Raw genomic sequence first — 25,882 nt, forward strand, 5'->3', positions numbered from 1 at the left:
TTATAGACTGATCATTTCTTTGCCAGTGGGCAAACGTACAAAATCAGCAGGGGAACAAATACTTTTTTCCCCCACTGTGGCTCACTCAATACAAAACATGGATTTTCTCTGGTGTTTGTAGAACCACCTGCAACTGGACACAGACCTTTATTAGATAACTGTTTTCCAGAATCGAGAACGATGAAAGTATTGCCAATACCAGGTTAGTTTTAGAATGTATAGCGGCGTTTTATGTAAAGTTGGGAGTTATTTTTCTATAACTAAATAGAATAAAAATATAAAAAAGACTTAGCAGTTTGTCGGACGGAGTTCTCTCTCGAACTGTCACCAGCTGTGTTTAGTTCCTTAGATACGGAGAACGTGATTGGCAGACGTGATCAGCAGAGATGGTACCTGGATAGTAGGTGACTCACTGTGTTGATTGGTTTACTGCTTAGTACTTGGCAATGTTTGCCTGTCCAGCTAACAAACATACAATTATTTAGAAAAAAAGGGCAAGAATTGACATTGCCAACAAAACAGAAATGTGTTCCGAATAAATAAATATACACTATATAAAAAACGATCATCTCGAAAACTAAAGCAGATATGATGCTTCAGCTCGCTACCTATAACTTTTTCACACAGAAACATTTCTTCAAAACAGCATGGTTCGAGACAGCACACTCTGCAAAATTCCAGGTACAAATGTTCTCTTCTTCTTCAAGGTTGATTGGAAGACTACAACCTATGAAGTGCATTGCCGCCACCAACTGGACAGGGGTGAGTCATTAATCCACACAAAAAATAAAAATAAAGAGTGTAACAAATATCATCCCACAGTCAACAAAAAAACGACATAAATCTCTACTCAGGTTCTGGGGCCTGAGGGTGGTACTGCCTGAGACAATTCTCCATGTAACTCCTCCGCCGAGAAATCTTGTAATTCCAGGAACCGCTCTGCCGTAGACACAATGACGTCAATCTTTCTGGACTTCTTTTCCACCTTGGCCACAAAGTCCACCTTTTTTTTACATGTAAAGTTTCTGGGTCTTGCCGGTGAGAGGCAAACTCTGCAGCTTGCGGTGAAGGCCCCTCCGCCACCATTGAACTTTCTGAACAACTCGGTCCCTCAACCCTTTTCACAGCCTCTTTTCCTTGTTTCCATTCACCACACAATTCATCCGACTTGCGTTGACCACACCTGGGATATTCTTCATTAGAGCAACATCGACTTCCCACGAGACGGCAGATATTAACCCATTGAGAGGTGCCCTACTCCGAACAGCTACGAAGACACGGCATATTTCTCAAATCGGGTGAGAAGCAACATGCCTTTTCTGTTCTGCTGAAATACAAAAAATCTGAACAAGCCCACTCCTTTTGATCCTCACAGCTTTCACTTAATCCACCACTTTATCCACCACTTTGGATATCCCAAACGGATTCGTGAAGTTTGGTATTGAGCTCTGTTCATCTTCAAAAAAAAAAAAAAACATACCCCTACCAGATAACAGGAGATATTAGCAGAACTCTAGGTTCTGTTTTCCACCAGAACTTTGCTCAGTTTTCCATTCTTTTGGACAAAAGTCAAATCTTCCTCGAGTCTACCGCCATTAGATTCAAGCTCTAGTTTACACCTACTTTTGCCATTTCTCCACCTGCCTTCAACTGCTAACTTCTTCGGTGGGGTTTACAGGTGGTTGGCATCCAATATGTTGCATTACCGCCCCGAACTGAACTATAGTATAAATCCATTACACTGTGTGATACAAAATGGGAAAGGGGAACTGGGAAAAATAAAATAAATGTTATTTTTTTATTACCCTACCACCCTACACTCTTTAAAACCCACCACATTATTCCACTAATTTAACCCTATCTGATCCTACCCTAGGGCAACGACATTAGAGGACAGGACATCACTCAACACACCCTGTGAAAACTTCTGAAGTCTCTGCAGCTGCCACCACAACATGTATTTTCTGTGACTTACGTTCCATCTCTGCAGTACAGTTGATAACCATTGCTCTGAACGCTAAGAAGCAAAACTTACTGAAACATACACTACCATTCACAAGTTTGAGGTCACTTAGAAATGTCCTTGTTTTTGAAAGAAAAGCAAAAACAATTGTCCATTAAAATAACATCAAATTGATCAGAGATACAGTGTAGACATTGTTAATGTTGTAAATGACTATTGTAGCTGGAAACTGCAGATTTTTTAATGTAATATCTACATAGGTGTACAGAGGCCCATTATCAGCAACCATCACTCCTGTGTTCCAATGGCACGTTGTGTTAGCTAATCCAAGTTTATCATTTTAAAAGGCTAATTGATCATTAGAAAACCCTTTTGCAATTATGTTAGCACAGCTGTAAACTGTTGTTCTGATTAAAGAAGCAATAAAACTGGCCTTCTTTAGACTAGTTGAGTATCTGGAGCATCAGCATTTGTGTGTTCAATTACAGGCTCAAAATGGCCAGAAACAAAGACCTTTCTTCTGAAACTTGTCAGTTTATTCTTGTTCTGAGAAACGAAGGCTATTCCATGTGAGAAATTGCCAAGAAACTGAAGATCTCGTACAACGCTGTGTACTACTCCCATCACAGAACAGCGCAAACTGGCGCTAACAAGAATAGCAAGAGGAGTGGGAGGCCCAGGTGCACAACTGAGCAAGAGGACAAGTACATTAGAGTGTCTAGTTTGAGAAACAGACGCCTCACAAGTCCTCAACTGGCAGCTTCATTAAATAGTACCCGCAAAACACCATTCTCAATATCAACAGTGAATAGGCGACTCCGGGATGCTGGCCTTCTAGGCAGTGGATTCAGCACAAAAGCTCTAACAGCCTAACTCATATCCAAACATTACTTTATCATCTAAGAGTAATTCAAAGCTCAAAATATCTGTTTCACCACACTCTCCATGTCACACTTGTCGTTGGAAATTGAGGACCAAAACGCAGCAGGTATGTGTATGCTCATCTTGAGATTTATTAACTTCCAAAATGAACGTACAAAATAACAAAACAAGTGACCGAACGAAATACAGACAGCCTGGTAAGGCACAAGGCTAAACTCAGAACAATCACCCACAAACACACCCTAATATATGGGACTCTCAATCAAAGGCAGATAGACAACACCTGCCTTCAACTGAGTGTCCCAACCCCAATTAACCAAACATAGAAACACACACACCAGACTAACCATAGAATACAAACACATAGACCATCAACCAAAAACCCGGAAATACTAAATCAAACACCCTTTACACAAACACACCACCCCGAACCACATAAAACAAATACCCTCTGCCACGTCCTGACCAAACTACAAAAACAATTAACCTTATACTGGCCAGGACGTGACAGTACCCCCCCCCCCCTTAAAGGTGCTACCCCAGAAGCACCTTAACAAAAAATAACCCCAAGCAACACCAAAAAAAATGGCCCTTTTCTAAAGGGAGGGAAGGGAGGGTGGCTGCCGTCAACGACGGCACTGTGCTACACCCCCCCTCCCCAACCCACCTATTTCTGGAGGTGGCTCCGGCTCAGGCCGTTCCAGGCTGTCGGGGCAGTCGGGCCACTCTGGCATCGCCGGGGGGCAGTCGGGCCAGTCTGGCATCGCCGGGGGGCAGTCGGGCCAGTCTGGCAGTCGCCGGGGGGCAGTCGGGCCAGTCTGGGCAGCTTCGGGACAGTCGGGCCAGTCTGGGCACTCGGGACAGTCGGGCCAGTCTGGGCACTCGGGACAGTCGGGCCAGTCTGGGCACTCGGGACAGTCGGGCCAGTCTGGGCACTCGGGACAGTCGGGCCAGTCTGGGCACTCGGGACAGTCGGGCCAGTCTGGGCAGTCTGGGCAGTCTGGGCACTCGGGACAGTCTGGACAGTCTGGGCACTCGGGACAGTCTGGGCACTCGGGACAGTCTGGGCAGTCTGGGCACTCGGGACAGTCTGGGCAGTCTGGGCAGTCTGGGCACTCGGGACAGTCTGGGCAGTCGGGACAGTCTGGCCACTCGGGACAGTCTGGGCAGTCTGGGCAGTCTGGCCACTCGGGACAGTCTGGGCAGTCTGGCCACTCGGGGCAGTCTGGGCAGTCTGGCCACTCGGGGCAGTCTGGGCAGTCTGGCCACTCGGGGCAGTTCAGCGCAGTCTGGCCACTCGGGGCAGTTCAGCGCAGTCTGGCCACTCGGGGCAGTTCAGCGCAGTCTGGCCACTCGGGGCAGTTCAGCGCAGTCTGGCCACTCCGGCAGTTCAGCGCAGTCTGGCCACTCCGGCAGTTCAGCGCAGTCTGGCCACTCCGGCAGTTCAGCGCAGTCTGACCTCTCTGGCGACTGTTGACTGGCGGGCAGCTCTGACGACGTCTGTTGACTGGCGGGCAGCTCTGATGACGTCTGTTGACTGGCGGGCAGCTCTGATGACGTCTGTTGACTGGCGGGCAGCTCTGATGACGACTGTTGACTGGCGGGCAGCTCTGATGACGACTGTTGACTGGCGGGCAGCTCTGATGACGACTGTTGACTGGCGGGCAGCTCTGATGACGACTGTTGACTGGCGGGCAGCTCTGATGACGACTGTTGACTGGCGGGCAGCTCTGATGACGACTGTTGACTGGCGGGCAGCTCTGATGACGACTGTTGACTGGTGTGGCTGGGTTGACGCACTTGTAGCCTGGTGCGTGGTGCTGGTACTGGACTTACCAGATTATGAACACGCACCTCCAGGCTAGTGCGGGGAGCGGGAACAGGACGAGTCGGACTGGGTTGACGCACTTCCGGGTCCGCACGAGAGACAGGAGCTGGAAACCCAGGGCTATGGAGGCGCACAGTCGGTCTCGATCTTACCTCCTGCACAACCCGTCTTGGCTGGATGGAACTAGTAGCCCTGTACGAGCGGGGTGCGCGTACAGGGCAGACTGGGCTGTGCAGGGGCCTGATGGTAGCCGTGCGTAGAGCGGGAGTTGGGTAGCCTGGTCCTCGGAGGCGTACCGGCGACCAGATGCGCTGCGCAGGCATCCTCCTACCAGGCTGGATGCCCGCTCTAGCACGACACCTGCGAGGGGCTGGAATAACGCGCACCGGACTGTGCGTGCGTATGGGTGAAATAGTGCGCTCCTCAGCGAAACATAGCGCTCTCCACCCCATACGCTCCTCCATATAACCACGGGTAGCTGGCTTCCGGCTCTTCTTACGCCTAGCCAAACTACCCGTGTGCCCCCCCCAAAAAAATTATTGGGGGTGCCTCTCGTGCTTCTCCCTCAGCGCGTACTTGGCCTTGTACCTCCGCCTCTCTGCCTTAGCTGCCTCAATTTCCCACTGCGGGCGGCGATAATCCTCAGCCTGGTGCCAAGGTCCGGCCCCGTCCAGAACTTCCTCCCAGGTCCACTTCTCCCGCCAGTCCAACTCGAAGTCCCTCTGCTCCTTCTTCTGCTGCTTGGTCCATAGTTGGTGGGTGATTCTGTCACGCTTGTCGTTGGAAATTGAGGACCAAAACGCAGCAGGTATGTGTATGCTCATCTTGAGATTTATTAACTTCCAAAATGAACGTACAAAATAACAAAACAAGTGACCGACCGAAATACAGACAGTCTGGTAAGGCACAAGGCTAAACTCAGAACAATCACCCACAAATCACACACACAAACACACCCTAATATATGGGACTCTCAATCAAAGGCAGATAGACAACACCTGCCTTCAACTGAGAGTCCCAACCCCAATTAACCAAACATAGAAACACACACACCAGACTAACCATAGAATACAAACACATAGACCATCAACCAAAAACCCGGGAATACTAAATCAAACACCCTTTACACAAACACACCACCCCGAACCACATAAAACAAATACCCTCTGCCACGTCCTGACCAAACTACAAAAACAATTAACCTTATACTGGCCAGGACGTGACACTCCACCAGATCTGTGTCGCACCAAACGTCACAAACACATGAAATCTCCAACTTCAATTGCTCCACCTCCACACTTAACACTACCCCAGAAATCACTCCCTTCAATGGTGCCCTATACCTAAGCATAAAGCAAGATACAGGTCTTCCCCAAGTTGAGTCACACAGAGCGCCTGCTCTCTCTGATCTGAAGAAACATCACAAGTCCACTTCAGGTTACCTTCACTGACTCAACAGCACCCACCATCTTTTCCACAAAACCTGAATCCACCCATGTGTCGTGTCTTTGGCATCATTAAAACTGAAGACTTATTTATTAAATAACTCTGTAATTATTATTACGCGATTAAACTGATTAATCATGTAACTGTAATTAACTAGGAAGTCGGGGCACCAAGGAAAATATTCAGATTACAAAGTTATAATTTTCCTAATATAACTTTCAGATATTTTAATCAATTAGTCTTCGAATTAATGAATTATTATTTACCTCACGTTAGTCTCATTCCAAACGTCGTAAATTGTTGGTTATCTGCACGAACCCAGTCTTCACTATGAGTCATCCATACATCAATTGTCTTAAAATCATTTATTTACTAAGTACTCACAGAAATGCATAACAAACAAACAAAGTAGATATGGTTACAAAGAAATGATAGGAGAATGTGCCCTAGTGGGCTAAACCGGTATGGCGGCTTGTTAGACAAAAGGGGAGTAGGGGTCAGCTGAGAAGGCACTACAGAGTTGATAATTATAACAATTGAAATGCTAATCCTTTGCACCTGAACGCTCACTCATTCGGGAATAATTGCAATCAATATATATATTTACGCTCAGTGTGTCGTCGGGATTTCTGTTGAAAAGTTTGTTTCTGTTGGAGAGTTTGTCCGCTCTCTCTCTCTCTCTCTCTCTCTCTCTCTCGTGGTTAGAATGGATAGTTCAGAGTGACATTCATTCATGTCATGATAGAATAGTGGTTAGGCGGTTGTCGGTCTTCGCGTTCAATGATACCGAATTCCTAGCTGCAGACTAGTAATTAATATCAAAGACTTGTTCTTATTCTGTCGGTATCGATAGTCTAAGAGTTTAACCACGTTATGGTTAAAAGATTCAGCCATCTACTCAAACCTTAGCTTATACTCAGGTTTATGGTCTCTCCTCAAACCTTGGCCCTCTCATGGTAAGCTGGTCTGCAACCTTTAGCCGTCTCGTAATTGAGGTAAGCTCTGTCTCCTCTCAAACCTTGGCCCTCTTGTTATCGAGGTAAGCTGGTCTGGTGATAGAAAACCTAGGTGGGGGTTTCATTCGGAACATAGAAGGCTGTCTCATGACGCCAGGTCCTGTCTGTGCCCCTGGGGGCGTGCCAATGACTTAGTGAAACTTTAAACAGAAATACAATTCTCTCACATTAACATCATTACATAGCATCCCATCATCTCACAAATAGCTTAATCCTTATTCATTCATTTTATACAACCATTAGATGTAAGCCTCATAACTGAGACTCTTCTATAAACATGGTTATGAGCTCCTCACCACACCTTCCACCTCTTCCATTTCACCTCCAGAACTCAAACTGGCATCCAGCTCACTCTAAACTTGACACCAATCTTCCTTGACATACCCTCTGCCTTGTTATTACTGGCGGCTTCAATAGATTCCCACCCATCCTCTGCCTCCCTCAGTCTTTTCAACCTCACCTCATCTCCCAATCATTCTTCCTTAACCAATTACCAACTCTGAGAATATTCCACTTTTCCAAGTCTAAATCTCTTTATTGCCTCCTCAAGAGACATGCTACGCCCTGTACTCAACCTACAGTCATCCACTATCCTCAGGTCCTTTTAGCTGTTCAAACTCTATGAAACTCCTTTCCAAGCCCACCACCATCTTCTATGCATTGAGTTGTCCAACCCTCAACTGCTAACAGCTCGAAGGGACGCTTTTATTCTTTCTGACTTGCCCCTCCCTAATTAGGGCACAGGGAAACTGATGGAAACTTAGGTTCCCACTCTGTAATATTCATACTAATGATGATAATTGCAATTCAATGTAACAAAGTAAAGCTAGTTTCCTAGCTAACCTTGTAAATTTGCTTTACCAAAGCAAAGCTAATATGGCCCATCCACTAAATTACCATCTATTTAGTTGTATGAGTCATGTTATTGTATGACACCTGAATTGCTCATATTTTATATTTCTGTGACAAATGTACCTTATGAGAGGAGACTTGTAGGTCAACGAGGCCTTATCTTCTTTTGTAAAATAAAAAAAATGCGTCCCACATTGCTTATCGTTGAGACGTCAATTTAGAGGGCCAAGCAGCAATGGTAAGTGAACAAGCAAATGTATTTATGGCTCATGTTTTGATTAAGTAGTACAAGGATTTAACATTAGCTTCAAATTTGTGTAGCTTGATATTAGAGATCTGGCAGTTTTTTTATACAGAAAATAAGATTTGATGTAGTTGTTACATTTTTGAAACACATTGGCTGTATAAAACCCTCATTAAAAACCCTCAGCCAGGCGCATTTCCCGGCTAGCAAACAAAATTACTACAGCTACAATACCTCTTTCGCCAACTGGCCTGGACCCTTTGTCGACAAGGAGCCTGCCGTTACACAAGGACTGGTCTGCCAATGTAACTCCATCCGTTGTGCCCTCAACCGGCCATTGCCGGACATTGGAGCAGACGCTTCTACTAGCCCTGGCCTGCTAACTTTGAATGCTGCGTCTCCCGCTTGCTAGCGTAGCAACGACTACCCAGCAGCTTCCCTGTTTCATCTATTGCTGTTCACTGGACCCTATGATCACTTGGCTACATAGTTGATGCCTGCTGGACTGTTCATTAATCACAGTACTCCATTTTGTTTAATTTTTGTTTATCTGTTGGCCCCAGCCTCGAACTCAGGCCCTGTGTGCAGTTAACTGACCCTCTCTGGCCATTCATCACCATTTTACCTGTTGTTGTTGTCTTAGCTGATTAGCTGTTGTTGTCTTACCCGTTGTTGTCTTAGCTAGCTCACCCAATCAACACCTATTATTGCTTTATGCCACGCTTTATGTCTCTCTCAAATGTTAATATGCCTTGTATACTGTTGTTTAGGATAGTTATCATTGTTTTAGTTTGCTGCGGAGCCCCTAGTCCCACTCAACATGCCTCAGATACCTCCTTTGTCCCACCTCCCACACATGCGGTGACCTCAACCAGCACAACTGCGTCCAGAGATGCAACCTCTCTTATCGTCACTCACTGCCTGGGTTTACCTCCACTGTACCCGCACCCTACCATACCCCTGTCTGTACATTATGCCCTGAACCTATCCTACCATGCCCAGAAATCTGGTCCTTTCATTCTCTGTCCCCAATGCACTAGACAACCAGTTTTGATGGCCTTTAGCCGTACCCTCATCCTACTCCTCCTCTGTTCCTCAGGTGATGTGGATGTTAACCCAGGCCCTGTGTGTCCCCAGGCGCTCTCATTTGTTGACTTCTGTAACCGAAAAAGCCTTGGTTTCATGCATGTTAACATCAGAAGCCTCCTCCCTAAGTTTGTTTTACTCACTGCTTTAGCACACTCCGCAAACCCTGATGTCCTTGCCATGTCTGAATCCTGGCTTAGGAAGGCTACCAAAAATTCGGAGATTTCCATCCCCAACTACAACATTTTCCGTCAAGATAGAACTGCCAAAGGAGGAGGAGTTGCAATCTACTGCAGAGATAGCCTGCAAAGTTCTGTCATACTTTCCAGGTCTATGCCCAAACAGTTCGACCTTGTAATTAAAAAAATTAATCTCTCCAGAAATAAGTCTCCCACTGTTTCCGCCTGTTATAGACCCCCCTCAGCTCCCAGCTGTGCCCTGGACACCATATGTGAATTGATAACCCCCCATCTATCTTCAGATTTCGTTCTGTTAGGTGACCTAAACTGGGATATGCTTAACACCCCGGCAGTCCTACAATCTAAGCTAGATGCCCTCAAACTCACACAAATGATCAAGGAACCCACCAGGTACAACCCTAAATCCTTAAACATGGGCACCCTCATAGATATTATCCTGACCAACTTGCCCTCGAAATACACCTCTGCTGTTTTCAATCAGGATCTCAGCGACGGTGTGTGTCCGCGATCAACCCACCACCCCTCATCAGGTACAACAGGTACAACCCTAAATCTGTAAACATGGGCACCCTCATAGATATTATCCTGACCAACTTGCCCTCGAAATTCACCTCTGCTGTTTTCAATCAGGATCTCAGCGACGCTGTGTGTCCGCGGTCAAACCACCACCCCTCATCACTGTGAAACGCTCCCTAAAACACTACTGCGAGCAGGCCTTTCTAATCGTCTTGGCCCGAGTATCCTGGAAGGATATTGACCTCATCCCGTCAGTCGAAGATGCCTGGTTGTTCTTTAAAAGTAATTTCCTCACCATCTTAAATAAGCATGCCCCTTTCAAAAAATGTAGAACTAAGAACAGATATAGCCCTTGGTTCACTCCAGACCTGACTGCCCTCGACCAGCACAAAAACATCCTGTGGTGGACTGCACTGGCATCTAATAGTCCCCACGATATGCAACTTTTCAAGGAAGTCAGGAACCAATACACGCAGTAATTTAGGAAAGCAAAGGCTAGCTTTTTCAAACAGAAATGTGCATCCTGTAGCTATAACTCCAAAAAGTTTTGTACACTGTAAAGTCCATGGAGAATAAGAGCACCTCCTCCCAACTGCTAACTGCACTGAAGCTAGGTAACACTGTCACCACCGATAAATACATGATAATCGAGAATTTCAAGAAGCATTTCTCTACTGCTGGCCATGTTTTCCTCCTGGCTACCCCAACCTCGGCCAACAGCTCCGCACCCCCTGCAGCTTCTTGCACAAAGGCCTCCCCAGCTTCTTCTTCACCCAAATCCAGATAGCAGATGTTCTGAAAGAGCTGCAAAACCTGGACCCATACAAATCAGCTGGGCTAAACAATCTGGACCCTCTCTTTCTAAAATGATCCGACGCCATTGTTGCAACCCCTATTACCAGTCTGTTCAACCTCTCTTTCGTATCATCCGAGATCCCTAAAGATTGGAAAGCTGCCACGGTCATCCCCCTCTTCAAAGGAGGTGACACTCTAGAACCAAACTGTTACAGACCTATATCCATCATGCCCTGCCTTTCTAAAGTCTTCGAAAGCCAACTCAACAAACAGATCACTGACCATTTCGAATCCCACCGTACCTTCTCCGCTGTGCAATCCGGTTTCCGAGCTGGTCACAGGTGCACCTCAGCCAAGCTCAAGGTTCTAAACGATATCATAACTGCCATCGATAAAAGACAGTACTGTGCAGCCGTCTTCATCGACCTGGCCAAGGCTTTCGACTCTGTCAATCACCGTATTCTTATCGGCAGACTCAACAGCCTTGGTTTCTCAAATGACTGCCTCGCCTGGTTCACCAACTACTTCTCAGACAGAGTTTAGTGTGTCAAATCGGAGGGCCTGCTGTCCGGACCACTGGCAGTCTCTATGGGGGTGCCGCAGGGTTCAATTCTCGGGCCGACTCTTTTGTCTGTATATATCAACAATGTCACTCTTGCTGCGGGTGATTCCCTGATCCACCTCTACGCAGACGACACCATTCTGTATACATCTGGCCCTTCTTTGGAAACTGTGTTAACAAACCTCCAAACGAGCTTCAATGCCATACAACTCTCCTTCCGTGGCCTCCAACTGCTCTTAAACGCAAGTAAAACTAAATGCATGCTTTTCAACCGTTCGCTGCCCGCACCCGTCCGCCCGTCTAGCATCACTACTCTGGACGGTTCCGACTTAGAATATGTGGTCAACTACAAATACCTAGGTGTCTGGCTAGACTGTAAACTCTCCTTCTAGACTCATATTAAACATCTCCAATCCAAAATTAAATCTAGAATCGGCTTTCTATTTTGCAGCAAAGCCTCCTTCACTCACGCCGCCAAACATAGCCTTGTAAAACTGACTATCCTACCGATCCTCGACTTCGGTGATGTCATCTTCAAAATAGCCTCCAACACTCTACTCTGCAAACTGGATGCAGTCTATCACAGTGCCATCCGTTATGTCACCAAAGCCCCATACACCACCCACCACTGCAACCTGTATGCTCTCGTCGGCTGGCCCTCGCTACATATTCATCGCCAGACCCACTGGCTCCAGGTCATCTATAAGTCTTTGCTAGGTAAAGCTCCACCTTATCTCAGCTCACTGGTCACGACAACAACACCCACCCGTAGCACACGTTTCAGCAGGTATATCTCACTGGTCATCCCCAAAGCCAACCCCTCCTTTGGCCGCCTTTCCTTCCAGTTCTCTGCTGCCAATGACTGGAACGAATTGCTAAAATCGCTGAAGCTGGAGACTTATATTTCCCTCACTAACTTTAAACATCAGCTATCTGAGCAGCTAACCGATCACTGCAGCTGTACATAGCCCATCTGTGAATAGCCCATCCAATCTACCTACCTCATCCCCATATTGTTTTTATTTACTTTTCTGCTCTTTTGCACACTAGTATTTCTACTTGCACATCATCATCTGCCAATCTATCACTCCAGAGTTAATTTGCTAAATTGTAATTACTCGCTACTATGGCCTATTTATTGCCTTACCTCCTCATACCATTTGCACACACTGTATATAGACTTTATTTTTTCTATTGTGTTATTGACTGTACGCTTGTTAATTCCATGTGTAACTCTGTGTTGTTGTTTGTGTCGCACTGCTTTGCTTTATGTTGGCCAGGTCACATGTGTAAATGAAAACTTGTTCTCAACTAACCTACCTGGTTAAATAAAAATAAATTTAAAAAATTTAAATAAACTATTTGTCAGCTAAGTTTAGCGTTACGTTAGCTAGCTAACAGCTCGTCTTCCATTGAATAAAATTACAGCATTGTTTGCCGGTAGCGGCAGCTAGCTTTCATGCTGACACCCCAATCATGAAATAAATAGCTGCAATTGCTAACTTAATCATCCTAAGCATTTAGTACTCCATGTTGAGTCTGTGGTAAACTCAAATAACCCGTCAGCAGCTAAATAGCTGAAGTAACATTAACTAGCTAGTTAGCCAATAAAGTCTACCAACACTAAGTCTTATTCAAGGTTAAACAGGATATCTAGCTAGCTAACTTAGCTAATGTGTGTGTTTATAATTTCAGGGTCAAAGCCAGAGTGGAGGCCAAGGAGGTAAGAAGGATGACAAGGTGAGAATGACATAGCAACAACCAGAGCCTCTGACAACATCATCTCCTCACCTGGATCTTTCAGATGTCTGTGTTAACCTGTTTTATTCTACTGTCACTAAAGATGTAACCATATCATATGTTTATAGGAGAAGAAGAAGTATAAGTCTCCCATCCTCACCAGAATTGGGAAGAGGAAGAAAAATAGCAAGGGACCAGATGCGGCTAGCAAGCTACCTTTGGGTAACTCTGTTATGTCACCTCACTTAGGACAAAGAATCTCTCTTTAAAACGGAACCATCGGCTCAATATCTAGTATCTGTCTCTGCGTCATTCCTAACTCTCTAGCTATGTCATTTCTCACTCACTCGCTTGTCAAGAAAAACTATATTGATAACGTATTGTATCTCCCTCTACAGTCACCCCTCACACCCACTGCAGGCTGAAGCTGCTGACGCTGCTGACGCAGGAGAGGATCAAAGACTACCTGCTGATGGAGGAGTTTATCAGTTTATCAGGAACCAGGAGTAGATGAAACCCCTGGAAGAGAAACAGGCGGTACTGAACATAGAGATATATAATACTATATTACATATAATGCTATTTGACTTTAGTTTATCAGGAACTAGATGAAACCCCAAAAGGAGAAACAAGCGGTACTGAGTAGACCATTGAGATACAGGTAACTGACAAAATAAAGGAAACGCTTGAGTAAATGAGGGATGCAAAGTGTTTTGAAAGCAAGTGCTTCCACAGATATTTGGTTCCTGAGTTAATTAAGCAATTAACATCCCATCATGCTTAGGATCATGTATACAAATGCTGGGCAGGCCATTATTTTCGCTACCCTGGCTATGCCCCCGTAGGATGACAATACCCCCATCCACAGGGCACGAGTGGTCACTGAATGGTTTGATGAGCATGAAAATGAATGAATATATATATATATATATATATATATATAATACTTTACTTTATCAGGAACTAGCAGATGAAACGGGAGGTACAGAGTAGACTACAGAGTAGACCATTGAGATATACTGTATAATACAATTATTATATGAAACTATAGAGCAGAGAAAAGGGAGGTACTGAACATAGTGCTATATAATACTACAGCTATTACTTTAGATTATCAGGAAGCAAGAACAGATGAAATCCCTGGATGAGAAACAGGAGGTAAAGAGCCAGTAGATTATGTCAATTCAAATCATAAAGTTCTTGTGTCTAACATGTATTTCCTGTGTGTTCTTCTGCAGGAGGAGAGGTCCAAGGTGGATGACCTGAGGGGAACCCCCATGTCTGTGGGGAACCAGGAGGAGATCATCGATGACAACCATGTCATCGTGTCTAAATCAGTGGGATCTGAGCACTACATCAGCATCCTCTCCTTCGTCAACAAAGACCCGCTGGAGCCGGGCAGCACGGTACTACTTAACCACAAGGTACTGACATATTTCTGATCCATACTACTCAACCACAAGGTACTGACATATTTCTGCTCCGTACTACTCAACCACAAGGTACTGACATATTTCTGCTCCGTATTAGATACTGACATATTTCTGCTCCGTACTACTCAACCACAAGGTACTGAAATATTTCTGCTCCGTACTACTCAACCACAAGGTACTGACATTTCTTCTCCGTACTAGTCAACCACAAGGTACTGACATATACTGAACAAAAATATAAATGCAACATGCAACAATTTCCAAGATTTTACTGAGTTAACGACATACACGTGGTCTGCGGTTGTGAGGCCGGTTGGACGTACTGCCAAATTCTCTAAGACAATGTTGGAGGCAGCTTGTGGTAGAGAACATTCAATTCTCTGGCAACAGCTCTGGTGGACATTCCTGCAGTCAGTATGCCAATTACACACTCCCTCAGAACTTGTGTTGTGTGACAAAACTGCACATTTTAGAGTGGCCTTTTATTGTCCCCAGCACAAGGTGCACCTGTATAATGATCATGCTGTTTAATCAGCTCCTTGACATGCCACACCTGTCAGGTGGATGGATTATATTGGCAAGGGAGAAATGCTCACTAACAGGGATGTACACAAATTTGTACACAACATTTGAGAGAAATGTGTTTTTTTGGCAAATGGAACATTTCGCCGATCTTTTATGTCAGCTGATGAAACATGGGACCAACATTTTACAGTGAGGGAAAAAAGTATTTGATCCCCTGCTGATTTTATACGTTTGTCCACTGACAAAGAAATGATCAGTTTATAATTTTAATGGTAGGTTTATTTGAACAGTGAGAGACAGAATAACAACAAAACAATCCAGAAAAACGCATGTCAAAAATATCCTAAATTGATTTGCATTTTAAAGAGGGAAATAAGTATTTGACCCCCTCTCAATCAGAAAGATTTCTGGCTCCCAGTGTCATAAGTGTTGCCATGTTGAAACGACCAAATCGCAGCCGGGATATGAATGCTCATCTTTTAATTACTTTAGAATAAAGCATACACGGGAAAACAATAAACACGAACGACTCCAGACAGACTAACAGGCTACTTACAAAATCATAGCAGTGTTAACACAACCACCCACAAACCCAAGTGACAAACATACTCCTAAATATATGACTCCCAATCAGGAACAACGATAACCAGCTGTCCCTGATCGGGAGCCACACAGACCAACATAGAAACACAATACCCAGAACAAACATACACAGACATCTTCTGCCACGTCCTGACCAAAATACTACACAAAATACTACACAAAAGACTACACCCTCTGCTGGTCAGGACGTGACAGTACCCCCCCCCCAAAGGTGCACACCCCGAATGCACCAAAAAAGAAACCACAAAAATCCCCAAAAACCACAACAATACAAAAACAAATACCCCCTAAACAATAAGGGAGGGAAGGGAGGGTGGCTGCCGTCAACGACGACACTGTGCTACACCCCCCCTCTCCAACCCACCTATCCTGGAGGTGGCTCTGGTTCCGGCCTCCTGCCCTCCAGGTTGTATGCAGACTCTTTGGGGTCCGGGTCGTAGACAGACTCACTCCGTTGTGGATCATGGGCAGATTCCTTCAGTTCCATACTGTAGGCAGACTCAGTTAATTCATAGTTAATTATCCACTTATTCAGTTCCTGATCATAGACAGCCTCACTTGGTACCGGATCGCTGACAGACTCCTTTGGTACCGGATCGCTGAAAGACTCCCTCGGTTCCGGGTCGCAGGCAGACTCCCTCGGTTCCGGGTCGCAGGCAGACTCCCTCGGTTCCGGACTAGACACTGTTGCCGGATACTCTGGACTGCACACTGGTGCCCGATCGCAGGCAGACTCCCTCAGTTCCGGGTCACAGGCAGACTCCCTCGGTACCGGACTAGACACTGTTGCCGGATACTCTGGACTGCACACTGGTGCCGGATACTCTGGACTGCACACTGGTGCCGGATACTCTGGACTGCACACTGGTGCCGAGCTCTCGAGGCTGGGCTGACGCACTGGACGCCTGATGCGTGGGGCTGGTAGAGGAGGTACCAGGCTGGATACACGCACCCCAGGACTAGTGCGAGGAGCGGGAACAGGCTGAATAGGACTAGGTTGACTAATGGGAAGCTTGGTCCGGGTTGCTGGTACTGGTCGTGCCAGACTGGAGGTCCTCACTTCCGGGTTAGCACGAGAGGCGGGAACCGGAAAGACTGGGCCATGGAGGCGCACAGGTGGCCTTGACCGCACCGCCTGCACAACGCGTCCTGGCTGGATGGAACTAGCAGCCCTGTACGAGCGGGGTGCTGGTACAGGGCGAACTGGGCTGTGCAGGGGCCTGATGGTTGCCATGCGTAGAGCGGGAGTAGGGTAGCCTGGTCCTAGGAGGCGTACCGGCGACCAGACGCGCTGCGCAGGCATCCTCCTACCAAGCTGGATGCCCACTCTAGCACGGCATCTGCGAGGGGCTGGAATGGCGCGCACCGGACTGTGCGTGCGTATGGGCGAGAGTGCGCACCTCAACGAAACACGGTGCCCTCCACCTCATACGCTCCTCCATATACTCATGGGTAGCTGTCTTATGGCTCTTCTTAGGCCTAGCCAAACTACCCGTATGCCCCCCCCAAAACATTTCTTGGGGGTGCCTCTCCAGCTTCCTCGCCAGCGTGGTCCTAGCCTCATATCGCCACCTCTCTGCCTTAGCTTCTTCCAACTCCTCCCGTGGGCGACGGTATTCCCCAGCCTAGTGCCAAGGTCCAGCCCCATCCAGAATCTCTTCCCAAGTCCATTCTTCACCATAGTCCATATACTCAGTGTTCCTCTCCTTTTTCCGCTGCTTGGTCTTGTTTAGGTGGGTGGTTCTGTCATAAGTGTTGCTGTGTTGAATAGACCAAATCGCAGCCGGGATATGAATACTCATCTTTTAATTACTTTAGAATAAAGCATACACGGGAAAACAATAAACACGAACGACTCCAGACAGGCTAACAGGCTACTTACAAAATCATAGCAGTGTTAACACAACCACCCACAAACCCAAGTGACAAACATACTCCTAAATATATGACTTCCAATCAGGAACAACGATAACCAGCTGTTCCTGATCGGGAGCCACACAGACCAACATAGAAACACAACACCCAGAACAAACATAAACAGACATCTTCTGCCACGTCCTGACCAAAATACTACACAACTACACCCTCTGCTGGTCAGGACGTGACACCCAGGTGTCTTTTATACAGGTAACGAGCTGAGATTAGGAGCACACTCTTAAAGGGAGTGCTCCTAATCTCAGTTTGTTACGTGTATAAAAGACACCTGTCCACAGGAGCAATCAATCAGATTCTAAACTCTCCACCATGGCCAAGACCAAAGAGCTCTCCAAGGATGTCAGGGACAAGATTGTAGACCTACACAAGGCTGGAATGGGCTACAAGACCATTGCCAAGCAGCTTGGTGAGAAGGTGACAACAGTTGGTGCCATTATTCGCAAATGGAAGAAACACAAAAGAACTGTCAATCTCCCTCGGCCTGGGGCTCCATGCAAGATCTCCCCTCATGGAGTTGCAATGATCATGAGAACGGTGAGGAATCAGCCCAGAACTACACGGGAGGATCTTGTCAATGATCTCAAGGCAGCTGGAACCATAGTCACCAAGAAAACAATTGGTAACACACTACCCCGTGAAGGACTGAAATCCTGCAGCGTCCGCAAGGTCCCCCTGCTCAAGAAAGCACATATACATGCCCGTCTGAAGTTTGCCAATGAACATCTGAATGATTCAGAGGACAACTGGGTGAAAGTGTTGTGGTCAGATGAGACCAAAATGGAGCTCTTTGGCATCAACTCAACTCGCCGTGTTTGGAGGAGGAGGAATGCTGCCTATGACCCCAAGAACACCATCCCCACCGTCAAACACGGAGGTGGAAACATTATGCTTTGGGGGTGTTTTTCTGCTAAGGGGACATGACAACTTCACCGCATCAAAGGGACGATGGACGGGGCCATGTACCGTCAAATCTTGGGTGAGAACCTCCTTCCCTCAGCCAGGGCATTGAAAATGGGTCGTGGATGGGTATTCCAGCATGACAATGACCCAAAACACACGGCCAAGGCAACAAAGGAGTGGCTCAAGAAGAAGCACATTAAGGTCCTGGAGTGGCCTAGCCAGTCTCCAGACAATAATCCCATAGAAAATCTGTGGAGGGAGCTGAAGGTTCGAGGTGCCAAACGTCAGCCTCGAAACCTTAATGACTTGGAGAAGATCTGCAAAGAGGAGTGGGACAAAATCCCTCCTGAGATGTGAGCAAACCTGGTGGCCAACTACAAGAAACATCTGACCTCTGTGATTGCCAACAAGGGTTTTGCCACCAAGTACTAAGTCATGTTTTGCAGAGGGGTCAAATACTTATTTCCCTCATTAAAATGCAAATCATTTTATAACATTTTAGACATGCGTTTTTCTGGATTTTTTGTTGTTATTCTGTCTCTCACTGTTCATATAAACCTACCATTAAAATTGTAGACTGATCATTTGTTTGTCAGTGGGCAAACGTACAAAATCAGCAGGGGATCCAACACTTTTTTCCCTCACTGTACGTGTGGTGTTTATATTTTTCCTCGGTGTATATCTGCTCTGTACTAATCAACCACAAGGTATGAACATACGCTGAGTGTACTGAACATTAAGGACACTTGCTCTTTCCATGACATATGCTGACAAGCTGAATCCAGGTGAAAGCTAAGATCCCTTATTGATGTCACTTGTTAAATCCACTTCAATCAGTGTAGACGAAGGGGAGGATGCAGGTTATAGAAGGATTTTTAAGCCTTGAGACAATTGAGACATGGATTGTGTATGTGTGCCATTCAGTGGGTGAATGGACAAGAGAAAGGATTGAAGTGCCTTTGAACAGGGTATGGTAGTGGGTGCCAGGCGCACCGGTTTGTATCAAGAACTGCAACGCTGCTGGGTTTTTCATGCTCAACAGTTTCCCGTGTGTATCATTTAATGGTCCACCACCCAAAGGACATCCAGCCAACTTGACACAACTGTGGGAAGCATTGGAGTCAACGTGGGCCAGCATCCCTGTGGAACGCTTTCGACACTTTGTAGAGTTCATGCCACCGAATAATTGAGGCTGTTCTGAGGGCAAAAGGGGGAGGCGCAACTCAATATTAGGAAGGTGTATATCTGATCCGTACAACTCAACCACAAGGTACTGACATATCTGCTCTGTCCTACTAGTGCTGAGCGATTAGTGCTTTATGAGGTTGGTTCAATCATTTTTTACATTATATGCATTATGTGGGTTGAATGTTGTAACAACACAGACTAAAACAATTAATACAAGTCCCATGATGGTAGTGACTGCCCATTACTGCTAATCACTTATTAATCATTTATTCACATTACTTTAAAAAAATTATATTTCAGTTGTTGTGTATGTTACATTTGTTTTTATTTGATGACTGTATTATTTCCTTCCAAGTCATCTAGTCTTTATAGTGCTGCTGCCTATGCTGTCTGACAAAATCACTATTTTAGTAGTTCTTTAAAGTAAATCAGGCATACTTTTTTATGACTGCTGAATATCAACTATCGACCACTTAGAGCATGTATTTTCAAGTAGAGATACCTTGGGAAGCAACTGCTCTCTATCCCTCTCGTCTTCTCTCTCTGTGTCTGCCCCACACTATCCTAACGTCGCAGGCTTAAAAGAAACGCACAGGCCGGACTAGTAGGCGCGCGATAGATTATGGTTGTTGTCAATTACCAAGTTTTCTGCGCTAAACTATGTAGAATATTGGCCTGTTGGTAACTACAACTCCTTACTACATCACACAGTTCGGGCTTGATCTGATTTATCTCTAGAGAAACTGTGCAATGTACGCATTAAGCTCACAGAAAAAAAAGGAAAGAAATGGAATTCAAATAATTGAGCCGACTTCGGTCAATTAGTTTAAAAATATATATTTAAAAAATAACTGAAATGTTGGTTAATCGCTCAGAACTATGTACTACTCAACCACAAGGTACTGACATATTTCTGCTCCGTACTACTCAACCACAAGGTACTGACATATTTCTGCTCCGTACTACTCAACCACAAGGTACTGACATATTTCTGCTCCGTACTACTCAACCACAAGGTACTGACATATTTCTGCTCCGTACTACTCAACCACAAGGTACTGACATATTTCTGCTCCGTACTAGTCAACCACAAGGTACACAATACATATTTTATAGGGCTTTTTGCACTACTGAGCCGAGTCAAACCGAGCTGTACTGGGCTGGCGTGGTTATGCATCCAGCATAGTTGCTGGAACCGTACTGAAAAGGACAATGTGGAAACAAATATCTGAATCGGCATAGTTTGGGTTCGGTGGGCACAATAGTGTGAAAAGGGTATAGGTTTTACGCACTAACTGTGGATACGAGCGTCTGCTAAATGACAAAAATGTGTCCAAGTCAAAGGCAAATTTCATTAGTTTGGTGGGAAAAGTATTTATTATTATGTTTGGGTTGAGTAGTGAGTGACGTTGACTGACTCTGTCCCTATTCTCTGATCCATGTCTGTCCTCTCGGTCCATGCCGTGATTGGTGTCCTGATGGACGACACTGATCCCCTGGTCACGGTGATGAAGGTGGAGAAAGCCCCTCAGGAGACCTTTCGCTGACATAGGAGGACAGGACAGCCAGATCCAGGAGATCAAGGTACAAGAAGAGGACTCCACTAAACGTCATACCTTGTAACTGCTTAGTAAGTATTTTAAGCATTTTATCTGAAATGAGATGAGTACCACGTTATGTACCAGCCTATACTAGACTCTCTGGACACTCTCTGGACAGCCTGTAGTCATTCACTGTACGTTTGTTAGGATACCGGTATCGCAATACCAGATTTTCCTTGGCAAAAAAGAAAACACGGAAGTATACAGAACTCTATGGTCCTTTTTTTTTTAAAACTACTTTATGTCAAATAGTGTGTGCTATAGCTTGCAAAATAAACAAACGTGACTCTGGGTGACAATGTACGGCTGTTTTCTTTCCAACATTAGGACTGTTTTCCTAAAATAATTCCGTCTACTTCTGACTGTGACGCTGTTGTTCTGTAGGAGTCCGTGGAACTGCCTCTCACCCACCCTGAGTACTATGAGGAGATGGGCATCAAGCCCCCTAAAGGAGTCATCCTCTACGGAGCATCTGGCACTGGTGAGTAAGATGGACATGAAATAAACCATCAATACATAATAACAAACATCAAAACAATATACATAATCCCTCAGACATGCTTAGCGACGAGCAGTATGGACAGGGAAATCATATTACAATATAATAAATATCATAATATATGCCATTAAACAGACACTTTAAGCGATTTACAGTCATGCATACATACATTTTACGTATGGGTGGTCCTGGGAGTCGAACCGACTATCCTGGTTTTGTACGCCCCGTGCTCTACCAACTGAGCTAAAGAGGACCATACTACTTAATATGGGTGCGGTTCGTGCAAGGTTGTTTGTCTGTGTGTGCGTGCATATCTGTGCCTGTTTGTGCGTCTCTGCTAATATGTTTGTGTGCCTGTGCCTCTCTCTGTGTGTTAGGTAAGACCCTGCTGGCCAAGGCGGTGGCCAACCAGACATCAGCTACATTCCTGCGTGTGGTTGGCTCAGAGCTGATCCAGAAGTACCAGGGAGACAGGCCCAAGCTGGTCCGAGAGCTGTTCATGGTGGGCCGAGGAACACACACCATCTATCGTCTTTATCAACGAGATAGACACCATCGGCACTAAACGGTACTTACTAAAACTATGTTCTTAAAATATGCCACTTAAAGGCCCAATGCAGTAGTTTTTATATCAAACAATTTTTGTTTAACAATTAAGTACCTTACTGTAAACTTAAGAACGGGAAGCATAAAAATAGCGCACATAGAACAGATCTACTGCTTCTTAGACTTACTTTCACTGAAAATTACAGATCTATAACACACGTTTCTATGTGAATTTGGTCAGGTCGCCCCAAAAGTTACATATTGCAGCTTTAAATGATAGGAATAGGCATAGCAAGGTTGTTTAATAGCTCCACCTTGCCCTCTGATAGGCTTGGCGAAGGTTGAACCAAATCCTCTTAGATATTGACAATTACAGGATCTGACGGGTTGATTTGGGAATGTGCCGACTACTGTTTCTCTGCCCTTTAGGTGTGACTAAACGTTGTTTTTCTCTCCATGTGTAGATATGAGTCTAACTCTGGAGGAGAGAGGGAGATCCAGAGGACCATGTTGGAGCTGCTCAACCAGCTGGATGGTTTTGACTCCAGAGGAGATGTCAAGGTGATCATGGCCCCCGACAGGATAGAGACCCTGGACCCTGCACTCATCAGACCCGGTAAGACACTCTCATGAGTATCTGAAAGATGGAACCTATTTTCGTATTGTGTATCATATTGAAATCGACCGGTAGAGTGGGACTCTTAGACAGGGATAAAACGACCTCAGTTGAAGTGTATATTGAGGATCGAGATTCTACTATAAAATGAATGCAGATTAATTTCCTCCTTCTGAGCTCCATCTGTGGAACTGATCTCTTGACCTTGAGCGAACAACGGATGGAGCTCTCAGAACACTTTACAAGACTCCGATCAAAAGAAACAACATTCACTGAAGCCATTTGAGCAAAGCGTCTTTTTTTTCTTCCCACACTGTTGAGTCAATGTCAATAAGTATTCTGTTCTAGAATCAGAATGAGTAGAAAAGAACGGCCACTCCCTCGCTTTGATATTCCACGCCCCTCACCCCCTTCCCTATGTTTTTTCCAGGTCGTATTGACAGAAAGATAGAGTTCCCTCTGCCTGATGAGAAGACCAAGAGGATCTTCAACATCCACACCAGCAGGATGACCGTAGCTGGTCTATCTGCATGGTCATTGGGAAGACTCATAAGAGCATAGGTCATTGCGATACAGTTACCCAAAAAGTTTTTAAAAACACTGCATTACCACTACTAAGATGGGGTAGTCCCCCTATCTAGTACTGTTGCCCCCTGCCTGCCCACAAAGAGTTGGCCTCCATGGGTTTCAATTGCTTTAGGTGTGTGGCTTTAGGGGTGTTTGCAGCCACTCCAGGGAAAACATGATTCTCAAACTGCCTCTTGCTAAACCAGATTTAGTATATTTGACTTGACTGTGCTGCCCTCTAGTGGCAGTTCTTTTAAGGGAAATCCTGAAAGTATTCTCCTACCTCCCAGGAATGCTGGGCCTTGTTCGCCTACTTTCAGAATGCCTCCCTCCTTCCTGGAAGTCATGGATCTGAGAGAGTTAAGTCTAGGATCAGGTGTTCCATGTCCATATATTCTTATTCATTATGACATAAAAGACTAAACTGATGCTAGATCAGTACTCCTACTCCGAGACTATTTGTGAATACAGGCCCTGATCTTTTGAGGCTGACCTGAGTTGACCTTTCTCCTCTCTTTCTCCCCCTCCTCCAGGTGATCTGCACCGAGGCAGGCCTCATGGCCCTGAGAGAGCGCAGGATGAAGGTCACCAACGAAGACTTCAAGAAGTCCAAGGAGAACGTGCTGTACAAGAAGCAGGAGGGTACGCCGGAGGGCCTGTACCTCTAACCCCGGACGTTTAACCCTTGACCTGTACCCTGTCCGCGGTGTGAGAGAGCAGAGAGAGCTTTGATATATTTCGTTGCATGTTACGTTTGGCTTCCTTTCCAGTTGTCTACTTTAACTTCATGAACTCTGACAATAAATACAAGAATTTGAATGGGATAGAAGTGTTGTTATTCCTTGTTCCATGTATGATTACTCTCATTTCCCTCCGTGTTCTGTTTAGTATAGGTAGTGTCACGTAGTCAGTTGTCCTAAAGTTTGGTCTGCATTGGAGAAGCCTGGAAATCTAGGCTAGAATAGAAGTAGTGTTCAATAGCATACAGTCTGCATCATACCCACGTTCGGGTTACATAACTGGTTCATCAGCCAGAGTAATAATCTTTCTATGTTTATTTTGCGGAAAATGAATCCCATTTTATTTATTCCGCTCAATCACCATCTTCCAGTAGTATTCAGACTTCAGACAACACTATGCATACTGTTTATACAGATGCCCTGTTTCTTCATAGTCAGACTTAAGGGATATCACTCTATTCCTCTTAGTTGCAGAGGTCTGTCTGATTCCCAAGACAGAATAACAGGACTAGGGAGGAGGGTGCAACTCATGTCCTGATGCTGAAACTATCGTATCTCTCTTTACTATCTCGCTCCCCTCTTTCTCTTTGCTTAAAAGAAGACCTCCACTAATAACAGGAATGTTCCAGTATCTCCCGCCCACGACGTCGTTTTGGAGCCACCCTAGAAGCATTCACCCGGACACACATCTAAATAGTCCCTCACATCACTTCTCTCTGTTCCAATAGGAAGTGTAGTATATCGCTTTGATATGAAAAATACATGTTATACACACTGAAACAAATGAGCCCCTCCGAATCCTTCCGGGCCTCTCAGAAGCGACTCATTTCCAATCCCCATTTCAGTGATTCACCCCTATGTTCACCCCTTTTGCAGTACACTGAGTTTAAGAGCACAAATTAATCGGCTTTTTGTGTGCCGTTGAGCAGCTGCAGTTCATTTGACACGTGCAGCAGAGACGCAGGATTTATTTATTTCCTCTTGATGTGGGGCCATGTATAACTTTGTATTCAGCAGAACGCTCGCTAGCCCATACAGTTTCGTTTTGGGATTGAGTGAAAATGCCGCACGCAGCCCTGATCGCTCTCCCCGTCATCCCCCTTATTAAATCTGTCACGCAGTTCAACTGCAACGCAGCGCACATTGCAGCACATTCAGCAAACCCTAAGAAAACTTTAAATCAAGCGTAGCGTATAGTAGGGCCAGAGAGACAGGATAGGAGGGGAGAGGAGAGGAAGGAGGGGCAAATTGTAATGAGCCAATTGGCCTGCCAAGGATAATATCTGTTGAGGATGTCTGAGCCACACCATGCATGCCAGCATTAGAGACTGTTGGTTGTGCAGAGCTAGCCTACATAGTTATAACTACTGGTTATTACTGTGTAATAAAACCTATGTAATGTGGGACTGTCGTATAATAATAAAGGCTAACCTTGTTTCCATGTTCTGGTACATATTTATTCTAATTTTACCATTGAACTGAGATTTGATTGACAGGCCCACTGTTGACCTTTCAGTGATTTCTCAAGTCAACTGAGGAGGCAAAGATCCTGGACATATCTGAGGACTTCTCTTCATTGTCATTGACTTCTAATGTGTT

General features: G+C 45.5%; 1 pseudogene; it reads left to right on the top strand.

Moving 5' to 3' along the window:
• The first annotated feature begins 729 nt into the window (after positions 1 to 729).
• On the top strand, positions 730 to 24,354 carry LOC106571720 (26S proteasome regulatory subunit 4-like; annotated as a pseudogene).
• The last annotated feature ends 1,528 nt before the right edge of the window (positions 24,355 to 25,882 follow it).

This window comes from Salmo salar, chromosome 15 (assembly GCF_965601325.2).
Source record: "Salmo salar chromosome 15, fSalSal1, whole genome shotgun sequence".
Classification (NCBI taxonomy): domain Eukaryota; kingdom Metazoa; phylum Chordata; class Actinopteri; order Salmoniformes; family Salmonidae; genus Salmo; species Salmo salar.